Below are 22244 nucleotides of genomic sequence, written 5' to 3'. Positions count from 1 at the left end.
TGGGATGACCAGTGTGACCCAGAGGAACGGAAAAGTAATAAAAGGAATTTGGTAAAAGCTTATGTTCACATTGGCGTCATGTTTAGCTCTAATGGGGTTTTAGACCAGCACTCTTAGAAACCGGATAACTCCTTTAATATTATTACGTATCCAGAATATGGATCTGAAAAACTAGCCTTGTTACCCATGGTAACTAGAGATTAGCGAACACTGTTCGGATCAGCCTATCCGAACAGCACGCACCCATAGAAATGAATGGAAGCACCTGTGACGCCAGCCGGACGCCGGCAAAGTCAGCGTCACAGGTGCTTCCATTCATTTCTATGGGTGCGTGCTGTTCGGATAGGCTGATCCGAACAGTGTTCGCTCATCTCTAATAGTAACCAATCACAATTTTGTTTTCATTTCTCCGAAGCAGTTTACGTTAGGTTCACACCTTTACAGAAACCTGTGGACCCCATAGGCTATATATATGGGTTTCCGCCTGGTTTCCATCCTTTTCGGGCGGGAAAATGCGGAGAGAAAAGCGCTGCTTCCAGGACCTTTCTCTCTGCATTTTTAAAGGGAATGGGGAACGGAATCCCCCAGCGGAAACCCAGAACAGGTGTGAACCTAGCCTTACAGTACCAAAACTGATTGGTTGCCATGAGCAATAAGGCCAGCTTCTCTCATACGCTAGGTTCACACTAGTGTTGCTTGTCTATTGTTCTGATCCATCAGATAATCAGAACAATGGACATGTGGACCTCTAAAATAGTGATTACGTATGGGTCCCATGTGACCCCTTTGACTATAATGGGGTCCATTGGGTGTCCTTTGTGTTTACGCTGAAAGCAGCCGACACAAAAGCGGTGTGTAGACGACTTTTTCATCTTTCAAATTCAGGTGGACATTTCAATGGAATCGATACAGATACGAACATGTTTTAGCAGTCATGGCATAGTCTTTACTGTATATCCCAAACATTTTTTCCAAAAGACTAGCCAACAAGCTAATAATACGGCCACTTCACCATAGATTAAATGTTTAAGGGTGGCTTAGGGAGAGGACATCATAGAAACCAGTTCCAATATGGCCCCATGTGGCGAAGGCGCAGCTTTTTCTGTTGCAGAATTTGCTGCCAAGGGCAGGAGTGAATTTAGCATGATGGAGAAGTAAAAGAGCGTACTATGTATTTTCCATACCTTATGTAGCCATTCTTGGCTTTGGCTCGAAAAAAAAAAACGCCACAAAATCTGCAACAAAAAAAAGCTGCGTTTCCGCAACGTGGGGCTTCAGCTCTATGGTGAGCACTAGATCATGTTATGAGGGACAATGAGGGCTCCATACTTATGTGTTTAGGAGTATATATCTCACTCACTCAGGAACAAGGAAAACTTGCTCTAGCCCCACCTTTTGGAAGGTATCTCCCTATAGATATATGCTTGGTTTTCCAAAATCTGGGATTAAAGGCAAGCCAGAATATCTCCTCCAAAAAAAAAAGAGAAACCTATCCGCGGGCAGCTGTTTCTAGGTTATTGCCCCTTGGAGGTACTGGCTGGTTAGTTGAATGGTTATAGACTTGGGTGAAACTAGGTTTATGGAAACCCAGGAATTGATCTATAGGGAGCTACCTTCCAAAAGGTGGAGCTAGAGCAAGTTTTCCTTTTTCCATCTAGGTAGACTTAGTTATATATTATTTTCCCAGAAGCTTTGAAAGGTCATGTCTGGTCCATAAGTTGCCCTGAACTTAAAGAGACATAGTATCCTTTATGACCAGTTTATGGTAAGAATATTATTATTTTTTATGCATTGATACATATACAACATTCATTCTATTAATGTCTGTGCCATGTATAGAGAAATGAGGGTCTCCGTTCAAGTCCCTGCTTTCCAGTAATGAAGAGTGAAGTGAACATCATAGATCTTGTCTCTCTTGGCTCTCTAGCAAATCATTCACCAGTGTGCCAGTTTCTCTTGTGGATTGCTAACTGGTAAGCGAGAGCCAAGAGAATTACTACCCGCACACATCCGCTATAGACAGTAGGAAATGCTATCCTTCTTGTTTTACAGTGGTGGCCTCTTCTTGGGTCCTATATAGTGCACATTGTGATGTGTTAAGATGAGCAATGTCCTTGCTCTACATATATGCTTTGTTCGCCATTGTTAATAGATTGTGTTTTCCCATAATCCCCCAGTGGAGCGAAAAAGGCTTTGTAAGTCTCCATATGCCTCTCCTAAGGAGTGATATTAATCCCCAGAACCTTTTACTGTAAAGTCAGATATTGTGTGCAATGAGAAAGCAGTGACCACTTGTCAAATTATCTTTATGTTTCCAGGAGGAATAACAGAGGTGCTAAGCTTTTTTTTCATTAGGAATAGGAATATTTACTAAAACACTTGGTAAATCATCCTGAATGTTATTCTGTATAGCTAAAGCTTCTTTCCGGATGAGGTGACTTGATTTTTATTGTTCACTTATTAAAGTTACAGTTTTACAGGGTCAGTCCTGGTGTCAGGAACGTTACATTGCACATTCCTAACTTTGCTCAACTATTTTGGTGATTACGAAATATTCTGATGAGATAAAGGGAGTTACTGGGTCAGAAGAATGTAAAAATGGATCCATTCTATGACTGATAAGCCCGAGGGACCCCAGTGACTATAATGGGGTTCATTGGGTGCCTGTTGGGTGTTCATAATTTATAATTAAAATTGCCGTTCAAAATGGCCGGCTTGCACGATTTATACGATCAACGATTTCTGACAGATCCATGCTGGAAACTGTGACGCAGTCTTAGTATGCATGATGGAATATTTTTTCATATATTTATTTACTTCCGGAATTGAACATTTACTTATTTCTACACCAAACTTCTCTGCAAATGGGTCACTGTTAGAAATGGGCGAACCGATTCCCTTTGAGATTGATTCGACCCAATTATTACAAATTGTTTTATTTATAACAAAACTGAGCAATTGGGGATTTGTCTCAGATGAACTAAAATGCCCACCGTCACATGGATTGAGGTAAATTATTAGAGAGAATATACAGAATATAGTTGGTGGAGGCCCAGGGGAGGTGAAAAAAAACCCAAACATTTAGGGTTAGTTCACACACAGATTTTTGGTCAGGATTTTAGGGCCGTATCCGCCTCAAAATCCTGACCAAAAAGACGGCTCCCATTGAAATCAATGGGAGCCACTCAGGTCTTTTTTCTGGGAGCCGGTTTGTTCCGGCTCCCGGAAAAAGAAGCGAGGTACTCATTCTTCAGGCCGAGTCGCCTCGCAATTCGGCTTGAAGACACAACGTCCTCCGGACTAGGTCCATTCATTGGGCCTAATCTGGAGCAGAGTTTGCGGCTGGATGACGGTGCAGTGCACCGGCTTTCAGTCACTGCTACCTGATTTTTGGCCTCCGCCTCAGGTTCCGGACCAAAAAACCCTGTCTGAACTTACCCTTATACTCACCTCCCCCTGTCTCTTTTTGACCTCCTCATCACCTCTGGCGCTCTGCTGGTGTTGTCATGTTACAGGGTTATGCTGTGGCCTGTAGTTGGGCCACAGCAGTGATATGGACATGCTGAACATCATGATGTCATGGCGCTTGGCATTTCCATGTGATGCCTCTGATTGAGTCTCAGTGGTGAACCCCGATATGTGAAAACGCTAAGGGGACAAAGAGAGAGAGCTGGATGCCATTTAAAGGCCAAAATAGGTGAGGGAAGGTGAGTATAAATGTTTATTTATTTATTTTACACCTCCCCTGGTCCTCCACCAATTATACAATGGGATCGGAAGAGACCCCAGAGTATATTAGTTTCACTTCCGGTTCTATCTATAACTTGTTCCACCCTAAATGAATCAGGCACTTCAACGCGAAACAAAACAAATCTTGAGACATTTGCCCATCTCTAGTCACAATGATGTATGGATATTTAGTCAGAATTACATATCCAAGTCAAAGTCGCTATGAGTTATGGACATGTAGTCAACCTCAGACTCCACCACAGATTCCGCCTAAAATTGGTGGAGAGAAAAGTCCTGTTTTTGGTATAAAACAGACGGAAACTCAACAGGCACGGTTATAGTCTATGGGGTTTGTGTGGGTCCTCAGGTAACCGCTTTTTAAGCGGAAAGCTCTCTGTCTTTGTGGACTTGAATGACGGAGAGATGAATGCAAGTGTGAACCTAGTGTAAGATATACAGTACAAGTCAAGGTCACAGTGAACTGTAGACATGTAGTCAGCCTCAGATATACAAGTCTGGGTCATTGTAGGGGATGGATATGTGGTCAGCCTCAGATATACAAGTCTGGGTCACTGTGGGGTTTGGATGTGGTCAGCCTCAGATATATGTCTGGGTCACTGTGAGCGATGGATATGTGGTTACCACAGATATACAAGTCTGGGTCACTATGGATATATAGTCAGCCTCAGATATACAAGTCAGTGTCTTTGTGGACGATGGATATGTGGTCAGCCTCAGATATACACGTCTGGGTCACTGTGGGCTATGGATATGTGGTCAGCCTCAGATATACAAGTCTGGGTCATTGTGGGCAATGGATATGTGGTCAGCCTCAGATATACAAGTCTGGGTCATTGTGGGCAATGGATATGTGGTCAGCCTCAGATATACAAGTCTGGGTCATTGTGGGCGATGGATATGTGGTTACTGCAGATATACAAGCCTGGGTCACTGTGGACTATGGATATATAGTCATCCTTAGATATACAAGTCTGTGTCTTTGTGGGCGATGGATATGTGGTCAGCCTCAGATATTAGTCTGGGTCACAATGGGCTATAGATATGTAGTCAGCCTCAGATATACAAGTCTGGGTCACTATAGGCTACAGATAGCCAACCCCCTTTGTGTTAGCCCCCTCTGCTTCCTCTTTAGTCACAGGAACTCTTCATTGGAGATGAGTAGTCGGCTACGTGTGACCAGAATAAGCTTCCTATACTTTCAGGAGAACTGTAGTAGGAGCGACACCACCTTTGCACTTTGAGGATATCTAGTTGTGCCCATACTTCATCCATTACTGCGATGGCGGTTTTGCTTTAAGGATGTCATTGTTGCTTTATTACCTGACAATCCCACACTCCACCTGAAATCGCTGTTTTGTTAATGATCTCTCGGTGAGCGTTATAACAAATGCTTATCGCGTGTCTTGTAAATGATAACGCTCTCGAGAGAAGGCAGAAGGAGCTTCACTAAGCACATTTCACGTTACCGCCATAGAATACATACAGTACAGCGTATGGACCCGACCGGTGCTGACAATTACCCTATGTAACACTTAACACATGATAAGCGTGGCCTCAATTCTCTCGCTCATTTTGTTAAGGTGTCCTCCTGGGATTCATGTACGTTCCTCTCCCTAGCAACAAAAGCTTCAGCCACCGAGACCCAAACCGCTGCAATCTGGGACATCTCCTTTTCAATTCACACACCTTCTTAGTGCTGATACCAAGTGGGGGTTTTGTCGGAGTGAGAGAACAGCTGCACGGATCCTGTAACCCAAGCATTTTTTTTTTCTTTACACATTTCTTCTCCATCTCCCACAATATTACGTGTTGCAGAAGCTGCAACTGAGTCACTTCTATATTTGCTTGCCTTGTATTTGTAGGATATGCTTGCAAGATTACATGTGAGCAAATTAAAGGGAACGGACCCTTTAGGCTATAATGCAATATATATCATTTTTTATTTTATATTTTTTTATTCTATTCTCTTATTCTCATTATGGCGGTCGCCGTGATGTCGTAGCTGTGAACAGAAGTTTCCTTTACAGTATAAGAAACTGCCTATGGGAGAGCGTTCTGGGCATGCTCTATGATCTATGCAGAGGACACTGTATAGGATTGGGGGGGGGGGTAGTTGAGTATATAGTAGTTCACTTATTGTGAGTGAATGCTGTGTATCTATATGTAAGTGATACATAGCATTGTAATCCTATCTGTAGTGATCTCTACAGAGCAGGAAGTGTCAGATTATTAAGTAGCTCCATGCAACAAACACAAAAATATTCAACATTGCTAAACAATATGTAATATATGTGCGGATTTATGCTGCCATATCTAATAGAGAAATGTGAAAACACCAAGAGACAAAGGCTAGCAACAAAAGCATTACTGCTAAAATCTTCTGTATATGAAAATACATGAAAATGTGGGTCTGGGTTAATGTAAAAAACTGTTTTCGTCACCTCTTGTGAGTGGATCCTGTGCATCCATATAGAAGTGATACCTATCATGTGATACTAATGAGAAGGCAGCAGAGTAGTGATCTCTACAGAACAGGAAGTGTCAGCCTATTATCATGCTTAGCGGCCAGAGTGAGAATTGCAAAATTGCAGGTTTTTTGTTTTATGCAGATTGTGATATTGAACATTAAAAAAAATTACACTACAAAAGTTTTAAAATGTTTACCTTAAAAACTTAAAAGAAATTGATAATTTTTTAATACATTGCTTTGAAGGAGCAGCTGAATTTGAGGATATTTTGTTATAATTGGAACTGATCCAGAAAGGACCCAATTCCCAGAGTTTGCATTATTAGGCTGTGGACTCCCACCTACAGCCGTCTGGTCCTCTGACAGCACATATGACTCAGAACGTCCCCTTGGGGCTCCCTGCTCTACTTTCTCATCACTACTCCGGATAACTGGAGCATTTTCTTCAATAACAATATAATATAATATGATATAATATAATATAATATAATATAATATAATATAATATACAGCTGTTTGTTCTGAATACCTATAACAATTTTCCAAAACTGACTATCCTCTGCAAAATTGACCTTCGGCTTGCTTATTTTTTTTGACAAACCCTTCATTTATTTCCTTGAAGGACATGCATTCTCAGGCAGAGAGAAGCTCTATTATGTTGTATTGATTTACTATGGACACATAATGAGTTAAAGAAAACCTGCTGGCACCTGCACCAACGCAAACTTTTATATGTGTTAAGAGGTGCTCTTATACTGAATCCAGCACGCTTGGAACTTGTTCTCTGGCTTGCACAGTTCCCAAGCAATTGGTGTATTTAGTTTTGGTGCCTGATATGATAACTAGACGCTCTAAAGCGCAGCTGTCTAATACAAGGCCATTGTGTTTTGTGGTCCGTATCAACATGGTGGCACCTGCCATGAGGTGACTTAGGCAGTGCCTCATGGCATAAGCTAGGGGTCGCAGTCTTTTTTAATAGGCCACTAACCATTGGATTATTGCAATAGGTAGGGGCTGATAATCAACCCACCTTTCCACACTCCTGTCCAGGCCAGCCACTACTACCGCCTCTAGGTGACACCACATGTTACATAATAACCAGGGAGCTTCATAGATGCCCTCACCACACTATACTGTCTCCAGGTGTAGGTAGATTTCACTCTGGTCAATTTCATACTTACCTAGTCTTCCTGCAAAGCGCTGATGCGGCACCTCTTTCAATGTCTTTTCGAATAGGTCTCCTGCGCTATGGTACGGCTTGCAGTACACTATAGGACACTATTACCTATGTGTGGGGAGATCTGTTACCTGTAGGGGTAGATAATTAGGATACTATTACCTATGTTTGGGGGGCCCTATTACCTGTATGGGGTGATAATTAAGACAATTACCTATGTGTGGGTCGGGGAGTGTTACCTGTAGGGGGGAGATTATTAGGACATTATTACCTATGTGTATTTACAATATATTAATTTCAGCCTTAGGGTTGGTTCACACTAGCGCTTGTATACCGTCCGCAAGGAGTCCTCATGGAGACCCCCCGGACAGAATGCAATCGCAATCGCAAGCGATGTGCTTGCAAAGCACATGGAGCCCATAGACTATAATGGGCTCTGTGTGCTTGCCACGCACCGCCCGCACGAATGAGTTGTGCGGGCAGTGCGCGGCAAGCACACGGAACCCATTATAGTCTATGGACTCCGTGTGCTTAACTGCACAGGGCTTGCATTAACGTTGGTATTCCGTCCGGGGGGGTCTCCATGCGGACTCCTTGCGGACGGATTACAAGCGCTAGTGTGAACCAACCCTTATAGTTGCCTTCAATGGACTAGAAATATAACTACACATAACTAGGATAGCTACTAGGTGGGTGGAGATTCATGGATACTATTAGAATGATGTTGTCCTCGGCCATCCTGAGCCCAAGCATAAGACCACAGTTTGAAACAAAATAGTTTCCTTTCTATGGACAGAGGAAATTTGGGAAACTGAGAGAAGATGAGGTTACAGGTGCAGGATACACATGTCCAGCACATAGCAGTCATGACACTGGGTTTACACTATTTTTCTGCAGTTTTTGAAGCCAAAAGCAGAAGTGGAATGATAAAAAGAGGAGATGTACCATCTGTTTTTTATATGTCCTTTCCCTTTATGATACACTCCAGCTTTGGCTTCAATAACTGCATCCAAAAAAACAGACCCTAGTGCAGAATCCATTCATTGGGTGGTATAACCCTTTATTGCCTGCTCCATATTCCATGCTTGGTATGTCACCATTAGAAGGTAAGATCACTGTGTTTAAACAGCATATAATATCCATTTATGTAAGAATACATGGTGACTGTAATATAGAGAAGTCCAGGGGGTGCCGGCTGCACCCATGTGTTATGTACAACCCCAATCCGAAGGTAAATCCATGTGATGGAGTCTCATTCCCCAGAATGATCAGACATGGCTGGTCCTGTATGCTAGGTATAAAGAACAGACTATACACAGATGAGCGCCCCTCCTCTCCTCTATGCTCTAAAAGTGTATGTTTATGAGTTTTCCTTAAATGTCCCCGGTATTCGCTGCGTTCCATGTATTTTGGCAAAAATAGGAACACATCTTAGAAGATTTTTTTTTTCTTCTAAACCTGTTTTTAGCTACATCAGATACATGAAAATACCAACCACAAAGACAGTGATGTACAAAGACGTGTATATAAAGGTCAAGTGATGAATATGCTTACCCTTGATGTCGTGACCCTTGACAAAGTCGGTAGTCACCCTTAAGTCTCCTACAATGCGTCGGGTCAAACACAAATGCTTTAAGCAGGTTTAGTGAGATCTGACCAGTGTCATCCGCATGTTACTGCCAGTAAGTACTTGATGGGGTAGGTTCACAATCCATGGCATTTTGTAGAAATATAGGCGAATATACTGTTGTGTCTGGAACAGCATTCAGTATGGATTGGTTACCATTATGGGGGATTGCCAGGCATCTTCCTGTAATTCCTATGTGGCCAGTGAGCCTAGTCATGCATCGGTATATAGTATATCCACTCCTGGCCAACCCATGAGGATTCTTGTACGAATGGCCTAATTGGTTGTCACCTGTTTTCCCAAAAATAGACAAACGCACTAGAATATTTTTGGGCTAATTTCAGTGATATCCACTTATAAGAGGGTGGGGTGATTCTATATGATTTATATAGTCAGCCCCCAGGACTGAGCTCATCAACGCAGCTCTGCAGACAGTGGCGTAACTAAAGTCTTGTGGGCCCCGCTGCAATCTTTTGTCTGGGGCCCCTTACCTTATCCTTACAGGGAATTCTTGATAATGATGGTTACGGGTGCTAAGGAGTTTAATCCACCTTAGTGTGGTTAGGGGAATCTGTGGATCTCCTTGGTTTATGGGCCGATGGAAGCTGCAATCTCAATACTAATGCCAGTGCTTATGGGGCTCCTAAGGCTCCTGGGCCCCAGTGCTCCTGCACCCCCTCAAGTTACGCCCCTGCCTGCAGACATATAGGTTAGGGTCACCTGAATCAAATGCTTTCCCTTTGTGAATCACTGCTTACGTTGCTGAGATATCGCTGTTTTTTGGCAATATGCAGATGAGTGCTTAGGAGCAATGACGTCTGTTTGGAGCAATGACGCCTTCAAAGAGTTCATTTTCATATTGACAAAAACAGTGATATCTGTTATGATTGGCAGGTTATATTAAAAAAATAATAAACAATAACCTGCGGAGCCCACTGGGCTCTGAACCACAGAGCACCCTGGTGTGAACAAAGCCCGACAATTAATGTCACTGCCGGGCAACTACACCATCTGGGTACAAACAGAAACAAAGCGGACAAAGCAGCCGCAACTGTATACTAAAGTCTTGCAGTTAACCCACTACAAGACAAACACAGCAATGCCCGTGTGCTCCCAATTACTATACTGGGCTGCACCCACTGCTGTTGCAGTACAGCCAGGAAGCTGACAGACTGTGTGAACTATGTTCTAACTAATAGCTACAATTTTGGAAGCCACTTCCACAAACATATAAGACATAGACAAAACATAACAGTGCTGGGCCGCACACAGAGCCGCAGCACATGCACCATTTGAGGTTAGCCACAGCCACCTGCTGTGGAGCACCATAGGTCTCAGACTAGTTAGGCTGGGTTCACATGATGTATTTTGGCACAGAATGTGGCACGTAGACGCCGCGGGAGGTTTTGTGGGCTGTATATGCTCCCATTGTTTTCAATGGGAGCCGGTACCGTATACGCAGCGCTATTTTGCAGCCGCTGCAAAATCACGGCTGCAAAATAGCGCCGCGTATACAGTACCGGCTCCCATTGAAAGCAATGGGAGCGTATACGGCCCGCAAAACCTCTTGCGTCGTCTACGTGCCACATTACGTGCCAAAATACATCGTGTGAACCCAGCCTTAAACAGGAATTCTCTGAGCAAATACTAGGGGAACAATTTCAAGTAAAGCCCTACCTAGATAAGGCAGACTCTGCTAAACTATGTTATGTTATGCACCATGCACCATTGAGGTTTAAGGCTAGAGCACCAGGCATCCAAACCAGCCTCCTTAAATGGAGGGAAGGCGGGACTGATCAGCCAGCCCAGGTACTCAAGCCAGATGCCGATAGGCTGACACCAGTGTCAGTCAGCGGACCGACCACACCCATCGGCTACAAGGGAATTAACCCCATGCATGCTGGACTGAACAGTTACAGCGGAACAGGCTGCGACCCTGATACCATGGCCGCACCTGCCACACAGTCCTAACAATATCTCTGCAATGGAAGAAGCGACAGGTAACCTTTACCTATCTAGTCACTATTATGGTCAGTTGTGTTTAAGCTGTACAGATCTGTAAGGATATGTTCATATGTTGCATTTTTTTTGCTGTGGAATCAATACAAAAATTCCATGTGTAAAGAGATAAGATAAACAAAATAAACATACCCTAATAGGAAAAGCATGATATTGTTGTTATGAAAAGGAATAGCAGAATGTCACATCGCCGCCCTTCTTTGTACCGTGACTAATGCCGCCAGTGTTAGGAGTATATAGGTTCTTTAATTTCTATTTTTCTTACCTGGGGAGTTTTTGGCTGCGCAGTGTCTGGGGTGGCATCCTGGCGCTGCGGGGTTGTCCTGTCGTGGGTATTGGTGCACACCTTCTGACTTGCACGCGCGCACTGCTGGTAGGCAGCTTTATCTCCTGGTTGATTAGTCTGTCCTCCCATTTGCACCTGGGAGGAGTGGTCTCTACTCTGTATTTAAACCCATGCCTCCCATGGTTCTGTGCTGAGTGTCGCTTTTACAGAGCTAGGCCTTAGCAGGAGGAGTAGGTGGTGTTCTGGGATAGAGGAAGTTCCGTGGTTGATTTTTGGGAGGTTTGGGTGAACGAGTTGGTTTGTGTGTTTTCCCTTCTGTGTTCACCAATCCTCCCTCTGTGTATAATTGACTGTGAGTGAATTGCCTTATCCTTTGATTTCTACTCAGTTTCCCTGTGTTTGTTTCCTAGTGTAAGGTACCTTCCCATATTGGTTTGGGGGAATCCTTTCCTACATGTTTCCTGTGTGCTGCTTGTGTTGTTAGTCAGCGCACACCCTTGTCAGTCCCTGTCAGTAGCAGCTTCACTTGTTCGTTAGGGGTGACCCCCTTTAGTCTCCAGTCCCTAGAGATCCTATAGGGCATTCCTTCTCCCACTTCCCTCTAGGCCTACGGTATCAGTGAGAGAGGAGCTGTCGGGGTCAGGCTTAGCCTGAGTACAGCCGACCCACACCCGTGAGGCAGGGACCGGGATAGCTAGTGGGAGTAGTGCAGGGCGAGATTCCCTACTGCTATCCCTTAGCCCCGTTGCAGCTACCTGGACTGACATAACAGTACACTCAGCCGATTAAAAAAAAAAAAAAAAAAAAAAAAGGTTCGTTTGCATTATGACGGACCTGAAACAGTTGTACCAGGCGGTGCAGCAGATTTCCACTGAGATGGAGGGGATTAAGCTACGAATGGATGCCATCCAAGCTTCTGGCATATCTCAAGTACAGCAGTTGGCTCAACACACAGCCTCTCAGGTGGAGGGCATACAGAGGCAGGTGAGTAGCGCCCCTGTGGGTCGGCCTCTGGAGCCAAAAGTCAGCTTACCTGAACCCTTCCGAGGTAAGAGGTCAGATTTTTTCCAATTTCAAAAGGACTGTCTTTTGTATTTCCGGCTACGGCCGTTTTCCTCCGGTTCTGAGGTACAGAGAGTTGGGATTATTATTACTTTATTGAGAGATGATCCCCTCATCTGGGCACATTCGTTACCAGCCGACTCAGCTTGCTTACTAACTGTAGAGGCGTTTTTCTCCACAATGGGGTTACTGTATGATGACCCAGACAGGGTACGCACGGCTGAGTATAACCTACGACGTGTGGTGCAAGGGGATCACGCTATAGAGAAATATTGCACAGAGTTTCATAGGTGGGCAGCAGAAGTACACTGGAATGACCCCGCTCTACTTAGTCAGTTTGAGACAGGGCTCTCAGACCAGGTTAAAGACCATCTAGTTTCTCACCCTGTTCCGGGAGATCTAGATGAGGCCATGCAGCTGGCAATTAGAGTTGGACGGCGCCTCCGGGAGCGTGGAGACAAGAGTCCTGGGGGGCTTAGCCCTCCTCAATTCTCTGTTTTTAGAGAGGACCCGGGGGACCAACCCATGCAGATTGGGGCCACTGTGCGAAGTGCAAGACCCAAGAGTGAAGGGTCCCGCACAGTACGCTGTTTTGTGTGTGGAGGGATGGGACATGTAGCAAGGGTATGCCCCTCCAGAGAATGGTTCGCCAAGGAGAGTAATAACCCCAGGTCTATTGAGGGTAAAGGGAGAAAACCTACTAAGGAGGGAGGTGTGTATGTTTCCTGTACTCAGACTGCCGGGTTGACCCTTGAAGGATGGGTAAATGGGCAGAAGTGCCGGATTTTGGTTGATTGTGGTTCGGCAGTCAACCTTATTGACTCAGAGTTTTGTGAGCAATTAAGGGTGAGTCCTTTGGTCTTGAAGTCTCAGATACCGGTGTGGGCTATTGATAAGACCCCTCTACAGCAAGCTGTCATCTCCAAACAGGTGGAGGGTTTGGAGTTTATTGTGGGTGGCCACAGGGAAGAGATTGACTTGTTCTTGTTGTCTAAGTTACCAGCACAAGTAGTTTTGGGGTGGCCCTGGCTGAAGCAGCATAACCCTATTATCAACTGGGAGACCGAGTCAGTAGTTTTTTGGGGGCAGGGGTGTAATGGTCGATGTCTGCCCATATCCGTTATGTCTTTGTCTATAGACAATTTGCCTCAAGAAATATGTGAGTTCAGGGAGGTCTTTGAGGAAAGGGCAGCCAAGACATTACCACCACATCGCACCTATGATTGCTCGATTAAATTTATACCTAATGCAGTGTTACCCAAGACAAGGTTGTACAATCTCACTATTCCGGAGAGGGAGGCGCTCAAGGAGTATATTGAGGGGAGTCTAGAGGTGGGGCATATTCGCCCATCTAAGTCCCCAGTAGCAGTGGGGTTTTTCTTTGTAAAGAAGAAAGATGGAGGGTTGCGCCCTTGTTTGGATTTTAGGGAGATTAACAAAATCACGGTGCGGAATCCCTATCCCATTCCGTTGATCTCGGATCTATTCAGCCAGATTACGGGAGCCCGCTGGTTTAGTAAAATAGATTTACGTGGGGCGTATAACTTGCTGAGAATCAAGAAGGGGGATGAGTGGAAAACAGCGTTTAACACACCCCTAGGACACTTTGAGAATCTTGTGATGCCTTTCGGTCTAACCAATGCGCCTGCGTTTTTTCAGAATTTTATTAATGATGTACTAAGTGCCGTCATAGGGAGGGGGGTTGTGGTCTATCTGGACGATATACTCATTTACACCCCGGATTTGGAGACTCATTGGGAGAGAGTAAGAGAGGTTTTAGATCTCCTGAGGGTTAACCAATTAAGTGCTAAGCTGGAGAAATGTGTGTTCGCGGTCAATAAATTATGTTTCCTTGGCTATATCCTATCTGACAAGGGGTTCGAGATGGACCCTGAGAAGGTCAGGGCAGTCTTGGAGTGGCCGCGACCCGAGAACCTAAAGGCGGTCCAACGGTTCTTGGGGGTTCTCCAACTATTATCGCCAGTTTATCAAGGGATTTTCTGAGGTTGTGAAACCTATCTCGGACTTGACTAAGAAGGGGGCTGACTGTGCTAAGTGGTCGCCAGAGGCGCTAGCTGCGTTTGAAGAACTGAAGAAGCGATTCTCGTCCGCTCCCATTTTGAGACAGCCGGATGAGAGGTTGGCCTTCCGAGTGGAGGTGGATGCCTCCTCGGTGGGGGTGGGAGCAGTACTTTCTCAGGAGTTCGAGGAGGGTACGCATCCCTGTGCCTTCTTTTCTAAGAAATTCTCTGCCTCTGAACGGAATTATGACATTGGAGATAGGGAACTACTAGCAATAAAACTAGCGTTCGAACATTGGCGTCATTTCCTGGAGGGGGCCAGAAGGCCAGTCCAGGTATTTACTGACCACAAGAATTTGATTTATCTTGGGTCGGCGAAGAGATTAAATGCACGGCAGGCCAGATGGGCTCTATTTTTTGCGCGGTTCCATTTTAACGTGACTTATGTGCCGGGTTCAAAGAATGTTAAGGCTGATGCTTTATCCCGGTATATGTCGACTGAGGAGGAACGAGAGGCGCCTGCCACTATTCTTGGGGATGGAGTGGTGGTAGCAGTATTGGGCGCGAAATTGGAGAAGGCCTTGATCGAAGCGCAACATGCTGCACCTTCCAAGATACCTAGAAACAAGCTTTTTGTCCCAACTACTCTCCGACAAAGTCTCCTGAGGGAGTGTCATGAGTCGGTTCTTGCTGGTCACCCGGGGGTTTCAGAGACCATGAGATTGGTGTCTAGGAATTTTTGGTGGCCAGGGTGGAGTAAGGAGGTCTTGCAGTTTGTTCAAAATTGTTCGGTCTGTGCAAGAGCCAAGGCGTCGCATACCCGTCCCCACGGTCTTCTACATCCATTGGAACCTCCTAAGGCACCTTGGACTCATCTGTCTATGGATTTCATCACGGGCCTTCCGGTGTCTAAGGGTTTCACGGTCATTTGGGTAGTCGTTGACCGCTTCACGAAAATGTGCCATTTGATCCCGTTTTCCAGGCTGCCATGTGCCAAGACACTATCTGAGGCATTTATTAAAGAGATTGTAAGGTTGCATGGTCTTCCTGAGGAGATCGTTTCGGACAGGGGACCGCAATTTGTGGCTAAATTCTGGCGGGCTTTTTGCAGCAGGTTGGGAGTTACACTGTCGTTTTCCTCCGGGTTTCACCCAGAGTCTAACGGACAAACAGAGAGGAAGAATCAGGATGTGGAACAGTTTTTGAGGTGTTTTGTTCGAGAGAACCAGAATAATTGGGCTGCCTTTCTCCCCCTGGCAGAATTTTCCCTAAACAACCATGATTCCAATGCCACAGGTACCACACCTTTTTTTTTGCTCCGGTGGTAGACATCCTGTTTTCGGAGTATTTTCTTCCATTTCTTCCCCAGTTCCGGAGGAGGAGCTATTTTCTAAAAAGCTGCAAGGGGTATGTTCCCGTATCCGAGAGAATCTGGTGCGGGCGTCGCACCAGGCTAAGGTCCAGGCGGATCGGAAGAGAGGAGAGTTGCAGTTCTTCCCTGGTGAGATGGTTTGGTTGTCCACCAAGAATATCAGGTTGAAGGTTCCTAGCAAGAAGCTGGGTCCCAGATTTGTGGGTCCTTTTAAGATCATCAAGATGGTAAATGAAGTGGCGGCGCAGCTGCAACTACCTAAAAGGTGGAAGATAAACCGGGTCTTCCATGTCTCCTTGTTAAAGAAGGCCAAGAAGGGAACGTCTCCAGTTAAGGTTCCACCAGTTTCTGAGTCCGGGGAGTATGAGATATCCCGAGTTCTGGATAGCAAATATGTTCGGGGGAAGCTATGGTATCTGGTGGCATGGAAGGGATACGGTCCTGAGGATAATTCTTGGGTCCTGGAGTCAGATGTGTCAGCTCCCAGACTCGTGGAGAAATTCCACAAGGAGTTCCCGAAGAAGGATGCTCCTAGAGAATCCGGAGTCTTCTCCTTGAGGGGAGGATCCTGTTAGGAGTATTTAGGTTCTTTAATTTCTATTTTTCTTACCTGGGGAGTTTTGGGCTGTGCAGTGTCTGGGGTGGCATCCTGGCGCTGCGGGGTTGTCCTGTCGTGAGTATTGGTGCACACCTTCTGACTTGCACGCGCGCACTGTTGGTAGGCAGCTTTATCTCCTGGTTGATTAGTCTGTCCTCCCATTTGCACCTGGGAGGAGTGGTCTCTACTCTGTATTTAAACCCATGCCTCCCATGGTTCTGTGCTGAGTGTCGCTTTTACAGAGCTAGGCCTTAGCAGGAGGAGTAGGTGGTGTTCTGGGATAGAGGAAGTTCCGTGGTTGATTTTTGGGAGGTTTGGGTGAACGAGTTGGTTTGTGTGTTTTCCCTTTTGTGTTCACCAATCCTCCCTCTGTGTATAATTGACTGTGTGAGTCAATTGCCTTATCCTTTGATTTCTACTCAGTTTCCCTGTGTTTGTTTCCTAGTGTAAGGTTCCTTCCCATATTGGTTTGGGGGAATCCTTTCCCACATGTTTCCTGTGTGCTGCTTGTGGTGTTAGTCAGCGCACACCCTTGTCAGTCCCTGTCAGTAGCAGCTTCACTTGTTCGTTAGGGGTGACCCCCTTTAGTCTCCAGTCCCTAGAGGTCTTATAGGGCATTCCTTCTCCCACTTCCCTCTAGGCCTACGGAATCAGTGAGAGAGGAGCTGTCGGGGTCAGGCTTAGCCTGAGAACAGCCGACCCACACCCGTGAGGCAGGGACCGGGATAGCTAGTGGGAGTAGTGCAGGGCGAGATTCTCTACTGCTATCCCTTAGCCCCGTTGCAGCTACCTGGACTGACATAACAGCCAGTCTTTTACATGTGCTTAGATGGTAATTTCAGAATATCTTAAATGTCCAATAATGAAGAACCCATGAAAAAAAACCACAGTAATATTCAATGACAAACATTTATGCCCTTTAATGTAAAATATCAACAGTTCCGCTTTGCACGCCGGGACGCTAGCCGTGGTTACCCTGCTGTGAGACGCGCATTACCTTTCATGCTTTCCCAGTAAATCGTTCCTTTTACTCTTTTGATGTATATTGATAAATCTTCCTTCCCTGACAGGCAGAAATGCTACAAAAATATTAACCTGCTGCAGTCATTTTGGTTTTTCTTCTGCCAGGTACACAGGTCTCTGGTACGGCATGCCCACCATACCGATGCCAGGCGGTAGATGAGGATGTCAGTTCTTACCAGGTTTCTCAAGTACCCTACAAATAACAGTGCTAAAATTAAATGTGGTAGGAAAAAATCCTGCAGATTGTGAAAATGTCGACCTCATTATGCCAACATTTTAACCCTTGTTTTTCCTGGTTTTCTAATATTAGATCTTATATAAAGCTAGGAATCGAGTGAGTTACAGTAGACAACTTGAGGCTGAGGCCCCGCATTGTTGCAGATTTTGCTGCGGTTTTTCAAGCCAAAGTCAGAAAAGGATTGAATAGAAGGGAGAAGTATAAGAACTTACTAGAGATTTCCCATTCCCGTTGTAGACATTCTTGGCTTTGGCTTGAAAAGCCGCAGCCAAATCTGCAGCAAAAAAACCTGCATTTTCGCAGCCTTAGGCTCAGGCCCCATGGGACGTCCCGCAGCAAAAAAGTGCTGCAGGAAAAATTGCAGAGGCAACGCATCGCGGTACTTCCCGTAGCGCTTTAAATAGAAATTTTGCAAAGTTTTCTTCCGTGGACGTTCTATGACAATTATATCTATGGGAAGTGGCAACATGGTGGTTCGGTGGTTAGCACTGCAGCCTTGAAGTGCTGGAGTCCTGGCTTTGAATCCTGCCAGGAGCAACATCTGCAAAGATTTTGTATGTTCTCCCCGTCCTGAGAATAAAGGGACAGAAGCACTTGTTTCAGGTTTCATCCCTTTCACTGTTTTTGCATAGCGGTGCCTTGGTCACATGTTGTGGAAGGAATTATAAGGCAGCCATATACAAGTGGAGGGGCCATCTGTGGTTTCCTGCACTGCCAGGTGTCTGGGACCATTAGGGCTAGTTCACACGGGCACAGAGGGGGCGGATTATGGCGCAGAATCCACGTCATAATCCGCCCCCTCACAATGGTGGTCTATGGAGACCGCTAGCGTTCTTTTTTCCGCTAGAAGCGAGCTGCCCTTACTTCAGGTGGATTCCGTGGCTGAATCAGCTGCGGCGTCTGCCTCGCGGCAGCAACCTCCGGAGTCAGCCCGTTCATTTGAGCCTACTCCGGAGGGGGAAGCCGCGATTGTCGGAACCACGCCACACTCGTGGCAGGCGGATTTTGGCCTGAGAGTGAAGCGGCTCCTTGGATCAGTCTTGGTGCCAAAATCCGCCCTTCTGCTCCCAGTGTGAACGGGGCCTTACTGTACGGGGAAGGAGGTGCAGCACTAAATCAGAGTAGTTGTCAATCAGCATCAATGGAGGTCCCACACACTGGACCCCGAGTCATAAAGCGATGACACATCCTAGTCACATATCCTACAACATTACCTTGACGTGTATGGATTTTGGTACCAGAACCCAGCCCTGTAGATAGTAGGTTAGGGTCACAGTGTTTTCCCCTTATGAATTGCTCCCTATTTTGACAATATGCAGATGAGCTCTCCAGAACCCCCCACTTCTCATCTGCATATCAGAGGCCTTTCTAATGCAGTATCCCGAGCAGTCTCCTCTTTATAGTTTGCTATGTAAATTGTCAATATCTCTGTAAATGTTTTATATGAAGAAGCTTAAACTAACACCCTCCTCCCCACACCAATGTCCCTGAGATCAATACATTGCCAACTAGGTGCACATTGGATTAACCCTTGCATTACCACTTTTCTTCATAGATAGTTCAAGGGAGTGTCTAAAAACTTCCTTTTAGCTACAGAACATGCATCTACCAGTAGTAACCTAGATAAATATTTATGATTTACTGTTTTTAGGATATTTTTAGATATTCAAATAGTATCACAAAAAGCTGCAGTTCTCTTCCCAGCTGTATCATCTTATGCAATAGAGTAACTGCAACCTCTGCAGAATGTATACCATATTGCTAAGTATTAACAGTAAAGGGGTTGTCCGATTAAAGATGTTTGTCCCCCACGCCTCCTCCATGAGAATGAAGCACCAGTGCACTAGACTGAATGGAGCTCCATTCTTTGCTATGGGGCTGTGAAGACAACCTCAGCTGCCCCATAGCAGTGACTTCAGTTCAGCCCTTATAATTTAGTTCTGAAAATGTTGCCGTCATGTGAACACTGAAAACAGGCTAAGGGTCCATTCACACGGAGGATAATGGTGTGGAATTTGGTGTTGAATTTCAGCGCTGAAAAAAAGCCTCCTATTGACTTCAATGGGTTCCTTTGCAGAAGGATTCCACACCAAATTCCTCCGTGTGAATGGACCCTAATAGGTGTATTACCATGGAAGGCCTGGGGGGGCTTTGATAGATTCCTGGCTGCTGTGGCAGCCCATTGGTGCACCCATCATGTTGTGGGGCCATGAAGTGATTACGCTAAAGACCACAGCATCTAAGGGGTTAAACATTTGGGATCAGCGTTATCTCAGCATGATGTTCAGATGTATAGAACAGTTCATACGTGTTGCCGATGGCTCGAGCAAGGTTCGTGCACCAGCGACAGGCTGCTGTGTATATTTCTGTCATGGTGTGGAAATAGCTACTCGCAGTGCTGTAAATACAGTATGTGGTGCAGGATGGGGTTAATGGGGGCAACATTATAACTCAGATTTGACAGAAAATGTGAAGCAAGGACCAATGTGCAAAGTATTACAGTCTTTAATATTGCAAATTTATTACAAATGTTACAAAGAACAGCAATTACTGTTATGAGAATAGAATCACATAATATTGACGGCAGGAAATAAGCCCCCTGGTCTATCTAGTGTGCCCTTATCTTATATACATGTTATCTTACGATAGACATGTGTTTATCCCAGTTGTGTATAAAGCTGGCAGCACAGAGGCTCAGTGGTTAGCGCTGCAGCCTTGCCGTGTTGTAGCCCTGGGATCGAATCCTGTCAAGGACAACATCTGCAAGGAGTTTGTATGTTCTCCCCATGTTTGCGTTGGATTCCTCCAGGTACTGTATTTTTCTCCTTCATACTGATAGGGAACATAGATTGTGAGCTAGCGACTGACAATGTCTGTGGAATATAATAAAATAAAGTCACTTACTGTAGATTTCCCAACCAAATCTGATGGAAGTTTGTTCCAAACTAAATACTATTTCCTGACATTGCTGATTTTTTTCCCCCCCACGTAATATCAGATTGTGCCCCTTCTATTTGTGTTCCCTCCGGAATCATATTTATACCTTTACCACATATAAAGGTTTCCATCATGTCCGCCCCTTCTCATCTTCCCCCAAGGCTATACAGATACAGTGAATGAGAATACTAGAAATATGTCGCCTCCTGCACTCCCCAAATGTAGGGCAGGCTGGTGTGTCCGCAGACTGGACAGAGCAGGAAATCTGGCTGATTTAATTGATCGCATTTGTTTTCCAGAAGAGCGGCTTAGCACGGGATGTATCTGGCGTTGATTTCTGTGAAATGTTTGACACGGCATTAGACTTGTAAACAAGCGCAGGCTGGGAATATTTCCTATTGACAGAGCTCGGGGAGACGCCGATTGATTGAGAGATGGGAACTCAGTTCAAAGAGGATGTGTGTGAAATGAATTTGGATGAAGGCTCCGCTCTGTAGAAGACAAAGGACACGGGATTGTTCTGTAGCAGGTGACTGCCGGAGCAATGGCATCATCAGTGGTGACAGGTTTATCTGGTCCTATGAGGACATTAGCAGCAGCGAGAAATATATCGATAACGCTTATGGTTATCATTTTTCTTTATATAGAGCCAATATATTCTGCAGCACTTTGCAAATCATGTTCTGGGGATAATATCACTCCTTTAGGAGAGAGAACCTTTTGCAGGTGTATGGAGACTTTTAAAGCCAGTTTCGCTCCACTGGGGGATTATGGGAAATATGCAAATCTGTTTTTCAGGATGTAATTAGGAAAACAGTGCCTCTGCGCTCTAGGGGCAGCCCCCTTAAACATCATGCATGACTTTTTCAACAAGCCTTATGCTATGATGCGAGGTTTAGCCAAACCAGTAAATCTATTCCACAAGGAACAGCTGTGGACAGGGCTGTTTCAAAATGTTGGATCTCATCAGCACATCATAGGGAAAACTGGTTTGACAGAGATGACAAACTTCTAGACCAGGTTCTGGGGATAATATCATTCCTTAGGAGAGAGCACCTTTGCAGACATATGGAGACTTGCAAATCATATCATGCAAATCATATTCAGTATTTAATTTCATAAATGGGATCCTCCTCTACCTCTACAACTCCAACTCTTTGCATTCTTCAGTAGGTGCTTCCCGCATGTTTCTGACACAGTTGGAAATTCCCGAGCATGGTCTACAGTTATTTTCAACACAATTATGATGGTCCTTTTTTTTCAGTCCTAGCCCAGGACCACCCACCTGACACAACAGGAATGATTACTTAGGATTGGCGGGGGCTAGAGAAAAAATTTCAGCAGTGTCATTATTAATGAACCGGAACTAGGATGGGACTTTTGGAAAAAGGCGAGTGGTGATGCTCTATGGTGTTTCTGTAACTCCCATAGGGATGAGTGGGAGCTGCGGAGATATTGTAGCACAGCTGAGCTACATTGTTTAATGGTCACCGCAGCATAGCTAAATGTGCTATGTTGTTTCTGTAGCTCCCATTCACCTCTATGGGTATTGAAACAGCATTAAACAGCATCATTGCCCTAGTGGACATGACTTGTGGCTAGTTATTGTTGTCTTGGTAGCAATTTGCCAAGATGGGAATAATCCATTGATGTGTACTTTAATTTAG

General features: G+C 45.1%; 1 protein-coding gene across 2 annotated transcripts in view; it reads left to right on the top strand.

Moving 5' to 3' along the window:
* The window catches only part of LNX2 (ligand of numb-protein X 2), a 103614-nt gene that overhangs the window by 4871 nt on the left and 76499 nt on the right, over positions 1 to 22244 (top strand). The window contains exon 1 of one of the 2 annotated variants that reach the window (XM_075265958.1): positions 20815 to 21106. The exons of the other annotated variant lie outside the window; for it this stretch is intronic. The gene's annotated coding sequence lies outside the window, so the exon portion shown is untranslated. Of the gene's footprint in view, positions 1 to 20814; positions 21107 to 22244 lie in introns of those variants that run through there. 2 annotated transcript variants of the gene reach the window in all.

The sequence above is a fragment of the Leptodactylus fuscus genome, chromosome 2 (genome assembly GCF_031893055.1).
Source record: "Leptodactylus fuscus isolate aLepFus1 chromosome 2, aLepFus1.hap2, whole genome shotgun sequence".
NCBI classification, from domain to species: domain Eukaryota; kingdom Metazoa; phylum Chordata; class Amphibia; order Anura; family Leptodactylidae; genus Leptodactylus; species Leptodactylus fuscus.
Note: the sequence above shows the minus strand (reverse complement) of the source record. Positions and strands in the feature narration are given on the sequence as shown.